Source organism: Prionailurus viverrinus, chromosome C1 (assembly GCF_022837055.1).
Source record: "Prionailurus viverrinus isolate Anna chromosome C1, UM_Priviv_1.0, whole genome shotgun sequence".
Taxonomy (NCBI): Eukaryota; Metazoa; Chordata; class Mammalia; order Carnivora; family Felidae; genus Prionailurus; species Prionailurus viverrinus.
This window is the reverse complement of record NC_062568.1, coordinates 127,738,366-127,745,927: the sequence shown is the minus strand read 5'-3', so window position 1 is coordinate 127,745,927 and position 7,562 is coordinate 127,738,366.

Sequence of the window (7,562 nt, the reverse complement as noted above, 5' to 3'; positions counted from 1 at the left end):
TTGTAGCTAAGACACCGCAGAGCTTAGTTTTAGGAAATGATAACAGAGTATAAATTTCGAGTAAGTGTTAAACCAAGGTAATGATATAGCTCATGTCAGTTTTTTGGGTTTTTAATACTTCAAAGAGAAATCTGGTGTGACTATTTCTTTCTTTTTTCTTTTCTTTTTTTTTTTAAATGTTTATTTATTTTTGAAAGGGAGAGAGAGGGAGAGAGATGGGAGCGGGGGAGGAGCAGAGAGAGAGAGAGGGAGACACAGAATCCGAAGCAGGCTCCAGGTTCTGAGCTGTCAATACAGAGCCAGACGTGGGGCTCAAACTCAAGAACTGTGACATCATGACCTGAGCCGAAGTCGGAAGCTTAATCGACTGAGCCACCCATATGCCCAGTGACTGTTTCTTTCATATCGACCCCTGCAAAGGTCCTAGGGCATATTGTTAGCCCTTCCATCTCCCTCACACTGTAGGGATGGGCTGCACGAGAGCAACAGAACCTTCAGGTTATTCCCTCCAAATCCACATTCTCTGCGTTCAGTTTGTGTATCATATCCTTTCCATCCTGCCATCCACCTTAATCATATTAAATAACTCCTGATAGAAAACCTGGTAAGTCAGTAACACATATATAAACTGAGTTTCCCAGCTTTGTTGGGAACATGGTGCTCACTAGAGGAGTGGAAAATCAATTGGAAACAATAAATAGGGACAGCAGAGAGAGTAAACAAAATGTGGAAGGGCGAGGTTTGTTCTGATGAGTGACTAAGTATACAGCTTCCTGTGAGCCTTTTAAAGAATGATTTTTTAAAAATTGTTCCCTATTAGTTCTTAACTGCAAAGCAGACAAATTTATTTGAAAAAAAAAAAAGAAGTGTTCATAATTAAATCAAGCACAAATGTATGTGGTTTACTTTTAAAGTGTAAGAGACTACATTATTCCAATAATCTGAATCTATGAAATGGGGCATCTTCTGAAAAAAAAAAAAGTAACTTCACTCATTTATATCCATATAGAGCCCTTATCTATAGATTGTATCCATACTCTGGATCCCTTAGGCATTGCATAAAATATAAATTGATTTCTTTCATTAACTATCATTTAAATTTATACAGAATAACACGTGTTACAATTTTTTAAATGTCTAAGGTGCTTCAGGTACTGAGCACCACCACTAAGCTTGCTGCTGCTGCTCTGTGTCTCCCGGTGTTTTCTCTCCAAGTTAAGTGTACGTTCCATAGGAACAGATGGCATTTTACTCTTCTCTTCCCACCCCCCCCCCCCCCCCCCGGTCCCCAGGTCAGTGCCGTGTACTTAACTGATGCCTAATAAATATGGAATTGATTGAGTTAAATGCATGTGTGAGCAGTCAATACCAATTGCCATGGGATTACAAATCTGCAACGTTATATGGGTAGAAATACATGCTCCATGGAGAGCGTAGAGAATCTAGAAATGAACTCCTTGCTTAGCAACATATTAGCAACCTGACATTGAGCAAGTTTCTTTACCTCTCTAAGCTTCAGTTTCTGTAACAAAATGAGGATAATAAGAAGTACCTTGGGATTATTGCAAAGATTAGAGCTAAATGATTTAAAGTGGTTGGCATGGGGCTGGCCTACAGCCCTGAATTCATGAAGCTATTATTTGCACTATAAAGCTGAGGAGGTGGAGGGTCAGTGTTTACTTAACTCTCCCATTATCACACCACCATTAAATGTCAGACTTTGCCTGACTTCAAGCCTAGCTTTGCCTTACTTGGCTTACAGAGTTTAAAGATTCCCCATATTGCACTCACTTTTTAGAAAGGTCATTCCTAGGGTGGAAAGTGAATGTGAGGGGGGAAGAAATGGAGACAGGGTAACAAATTAAAATAGTACCTTTCAATTCTTCTGGCTATGATCCACAGTGTTACACTGTAAACCCTGAACACGTACAACTATAAAAAAATAGTTGGACTTCACTGCATGTGCTGCACTCAAATATTTACTACTCCATTGCATTCTGTTTCATGTTTTTAAAAAATTCTGGTTATAGTGGCCAGGCAGGGGTCTGGGGAGGTGGTTGAGGGTGGGGGACAAACAACCTCAGTCAGGGGTCACCTGGAAGCAAGCCTATGCAGGGAGGGTGCAGTCCCCTCATCTGGTTGTGGTCCTTGTCCAAGTGCTCTTATTGGGCCACAGGATGCTGAGGACTGTCCCCTGCATGGCCACAGCCCTTGGTAGGCCCAGCATACTGGGAATGGCAGGCCAGGCAGATCTGGAGACCACGGGAGGGTCCCCTGCCACAGGAAGGCAGTACCTTTCCTGGGGATGCCAATTTGCCTGGCCCTACATGGGACAGGAAGATACTGAGACAAATGGAAGAGTGTTTTCTCTGAAGCCACAAAACAAGATGGTCAGAAATGCAAATAGCAGAGTAGTAGACAGGGGGAAGTGCTTGAGATACAGCAGTGAACCCAACACAGTTCCAGCCCTCCTGGAGCTTGGCTGCAACAACCAAGAAAACAACTGAGCAAGATAATGAGGCCACAAGAGTAACGCTAAAGGGCCAAAGAGCTTAGGGAACGCCAGGTTCGGCTGTTTTGTCTTAAGCCAAGTAGACATTGGAGACCCCTTGCCATCCTGCGCTTGTCAGTCAGGGGAACTGTATCCCATCCACATTGCTCTCAAGGGCTGGAAGATGGAACCTGATTGAGCTACTGGTAGAGAGACATGGAATGACTCCTGTTCAAATTCACAGTTTGCTGAAGGGGAAAAATTTAGGGAGGCATGATTATTGGACACATTGACATGGGAAAAAATTTCACAGTGAGTGAAAAACTCAGCTCGCACCCAGATCATGGACCTGGACCAAGTTGAAGTAAGAGTATCCAACTGCTATTTCAAATCCAAGATGGTTGCTAATGGAACTACCATTAGATGGGAGCTAATACGTAGAAAGGGAGAAAGAATTTATTCCAAGGAGCTAACCTTTTTGGGGCAGGAGGCATGATGAATATGGCTGCTGGAGAGTAACACTGTGCAGAAATGGTCTTTCATAATCATGATGCATATGTAAATCATCTTAAAACCAAATTGCCACTGAATTTGATAATGCTATCCACTAAGTGTTATTCGTATAAAACATTCCTCTGCTCAGGTTAAGTGTATCAGAGCAGAAGACTGACTTTCTTTGTTAAATGTTTCTTTGTGCTCATTAAAAATGTTTTCAAGGGGCGCCTGGGTGGCGCAGTCGGTTAAGCGTCCGACTTCAGCCAGGTCACGATCTCGCGGTCCGTGAGTTCGAGCCCCGCGTCGGGCTCTGTGCTGATGGCTCGGAGCCTGGAGCCTATTTCTGATTCTGTGTCTCCCTCTCTCCCTGCCCCTCCCCCGTTCATGCTCTGTCTCTCTCTGTCCCAAAAATAAAAAAAAACGTTAAAAAAAAAAAGTTTTCAAGTATTTTGACCTTTATGAAAAAAAGAAAGCTTCCAGTAAATGTTTCTGTGTTGCTGCTAATTCGATGCTGCTAATGTCTGGATTGTATAAAGAAGTAAGCTTAAGATTTTTTTTTAAAGCTTGGTATGGCCCAGTACATTGATTTGGTGCCTCATTAAGGGGTTATAAACCACATTTTGAAAAATACTTAATTAGGTGATTGTTACAGTAATCTATATAAGAGATGATGATAGGTATAACTAACATATTAGCAGTAGAAATGAGAGACATAAATGCAATAATTATTTGGGTAGCATCAGCATGTCCTTAAGAGTGAAGGGAACAAAGGGGCGCCTGGGTGGCTCAGTCAGTGAGCGTCTGACTTCAGCTCCGGTCATGATCTCACGGGTTTGTGAATTTGAACCCCGTGTTGGGCTCTGTGCTGACAACTCAGAGCCTGGAGCCTGCTTTGGAATCCGTGTCTCCCTCTCTCTCTGGCCCTACCCTGCTCACACACACACACACACACTCTCTCTCTCTTTCAAAAATAAATCAACATTAAAATAATTTTTAAAAAATTTTTAAAAAGAGTGAAGGGAACAGAAAGTGAGGAGCTTTCCAGGTTGAGCAATCCCTTTCCATTCATTGGATAGAGAGCAGTGAAGGAAGAACTATTTTGATGGAGAATAAAATCTGCTTTGGAAATATTGAGTGTATGATGCCTGAGGGCAGGGGCAGGGATCTAGACAGAGATACCTGGTAAGCAGTTAGTACCACTTGGAGATGAGAAGAGAAATCTGGGTGGAAGGTATAGATTCCTTGTCATGTAGATGGTAATAGAAGGCACAGCAATGGACTTGACTACCCATTGGGGAAGGTGAGCCAAGAGGGGAGCTCAGAGGACTAGCTGAAAGAAAGGTGGAGGGAGAAAAGGAAGAGAGGAGATGAAAAAACCTAGAGATAGAAGGTAAGAGAAGAAGACCTTTGAATAATAACCTTTAGTTACCTGTGCTCATTGTGCATTGTCAATAGCACCAAGGAACCATAGAGTATGGATGAAAGAAGGTGACCGGCCACATGGTATACCAGAGTAAACTGGGACAAGAGTAGAAGGTGGTCCCTAGACAACCTTCACCTTGGCTGATAGGTTTCTCCCCCTACAAAATGAGAACATTGAGCTAGATGAGCTCATCTAGATTGAGCTAGATGTCTCTGTGGTATTTAATTTGGAGCACAGGCTGGATGGGTGGAGAGTATGAGAAGATATGAAAATTAACCCATTCATTCACTCATCAAATATTTATTGAGTTCCTATGATGTTCAGTTACTGCTGTAGCTTCAGGGATATGATAATGAACCAGATTGACTATGAAAACTCACATTGGAGTAGGGGAAACTGCCTATACAATTTCAGTGATAGTGTATTTTCAGGTACTGATAAAAATGATGAGGAAGTATAAAATGGGGAATGGGGAGATAGGGTAATTTGGGAAGACAGCTGTGATAAATAAATAAAGGATGCTTGGATGCGAAGGGCTTGCTGAAGAGCATTCCTCACCAGAGGACAGCAAGGGCAAAGGTCTACACTGGGGTGACCTGCCTATCTGAGAAGCAGCAGGAAGGGAGAAACTAAGCAAAGCCAGTGCAAAGAGTAAGCTGTAGATGATGAGTCATCATCAGAAGCCAGCCTAGCATGTGCCTTGTTGGTAAGAACTTTAGATTTCCTTTGTGGCTGGGAAACTATTGGAGGGTTTTGTAGAGGTTGATGGCTTGATCTGATTTATATATATATATATATATATATATATATATATATATACCTTTTTTTAACGTTTATTTTTATTTTTGAGACAGAGAAAGACAGAGCATGAATGGGGGAGGGTCAGAGAGAGGGGGAGACACAGAATCCGAAACAGGCTCCAGGCTCTGAGCTGTCAGCACAGAGCCCGATGCGGGGTTAGAACTCATGGACCGTGAGATCATGACCTGAGCTGAAGTCGGACGCTCAACCGACTGAGCCACCCAGGCGTCCCTAATTTATATTTTTAAAAATTCACTTTGGTAACTGTGTAGACCAAAGATGGGCAAAAAATAAAAGCAGGGAAACTGGGTAGAGGTTAGTGTTTTCAGTAATCCAAGTGAGAGAAGATAGGCTTGGATTAAAATGGTAGATTGAGAGGCAGAATTAGCCTTTATTGCACACCTAGTACACCTGGGCTTAATTCCAAGTACTTTATATGTATTAACACGTGGAACACATGTAAAACTATGATATTGTTATCTCCATGTTACGCATGAGGACACTAAAGCACTTCTTCAGCATTACACCACTAGTAAGTGTTGGAGCTAAGCTTCAAACCCAGGCAATCTAGCTCCAAACTTGGCCTGCTTAATCTATGTGTAACACAAAATCAGGATACATTTCGAAGGGACAGCTGGCAGATCTTGATGGCTCTGACATTGAGTATGAAAGAAAGGACAGGAATCAAAGAAGACTCCTTGAACTTTTTAGAACGTTGGTGTGAACAACTGCATGACATTTAAAAATGTGGAGAAGACTAGACAGGGGAGAAGGGACCAAGAAGGGAACACGTTAAATTCAAGATGCTGCACAGGCAGCCAGCTAGAGACATTCAGTAGACCCTCTGAGCCTTGTGATGCCTGCTGGACGACAGCTCTGTTGAAATATTAGAAGCAATCTAGCATAATGTTAGAGAGGTATTGTGCTAGGATCGATCGATTGGCCTTTTCATGTGCTCTTAGTCAGATGCAGTTCCCACGTGGGGAATTGAGTGGGGCATTTTATTAATATAGCACAGCCAAACATCCAAGTCAGCCAAGATCTCACTTTTATCAGCAGCCAGCCAGTCAGTCAGTGAGTAAATGTTTTTAAGAGAAACCTCTCCCCCACAAATCTCATTGCTTCAGACCTGAGGAGCACCACATACTGCAACCGTTCCCTTTCTAGGATTTTTAAGAGAGCCGATTCTCCCAACTAGAGAAAGAAAGCTGACTTTGGCATGGCCACCCCAACACCTCCACCTCCACCGCTGCCTCTTGGTCTCTGAACCTTGCCTGCATAGCACATGATTGCACAATTCCAAACCTGCTCGGACTTAGTAAATACTGCCCCCTCGTTGCCCCCACCCCCCACCCCAACGTCGGTATGTGACTTTTCACTTCATCTGGCCTCAGAGGATCCAATCCTTTTCGACAGGCCTCAAGCTCAAGATTCATCCTCCTGGTTCTGCTTCCTCCTCTCTGTGCCAAGTGTGATGTCTACCAAGCGCTCACCTGGTGCAAAACACTGGAAATGCTCTCCATCCTAATTGGTATGGTGGTGCCTACACAAGTTGTAGGTTTTACAGTGTGCATCAAGTTATATCCTTAGATACCTCAATTTAAAAATACCTCAATTTGGGGCGCCTGGATGGCTCAGTTGGTTAAGCATCTGACTTCAGCCCAGGTCATGATCTTGTGGTTCTTGAGTTCAAGCCCCATGTCGGGCTCTGGGCTGACAGCTCAGAGCCCGGAGCCTGCTTCGGATTCTGTGTCTCCCTCTCTGTCTGCCCCTGCCCTGCTTGCACTCTGTCTCTCTCTCTCTCTCTCTCAAAAATAAAAATAAACATTAAAAAAATTTTTTTAAATACTTCATTTTGAAAAATGATTTTATGCTGGGTACTTCTAAAATAAATTTTTTGGTCTTATGAAGCTTATAGTCTAAAGTAGGTATAATACCAAATAATGGCAGATAATATATAAGTATCAAGTGAGTAACCCCAAAATCAATGTTATAGAAACTGGATAATAGGGGTGCCTGGGTGGCTCAGTCGGTTGAGCATCTGACTCTTGATTTCAGCTCAGGTCATGGGATTGAGCCCCATGTTGGGCTCTGTGTTGAGCATGAAGTCCGCTTAGGATTCTCTTTCTCTTTCCCTCTGCTTTCCTCTCTCTCTCTCTCTCTCTCTCTCTCTCTCTCAAATGAATGAAAACAAAAAAAATTAATAATAAAAAAAGAAGCTGGATAATAAAACTTCACAGAGAAGATGGCATTTGACCTAATTAAGCATTAGGCATTTAGTAGACTGAAGAAGCAGAGAGAGAAGGAAGAATCTAGGCAAGGAAAATAGGACAAGCAAAGGTGCAAATGTGG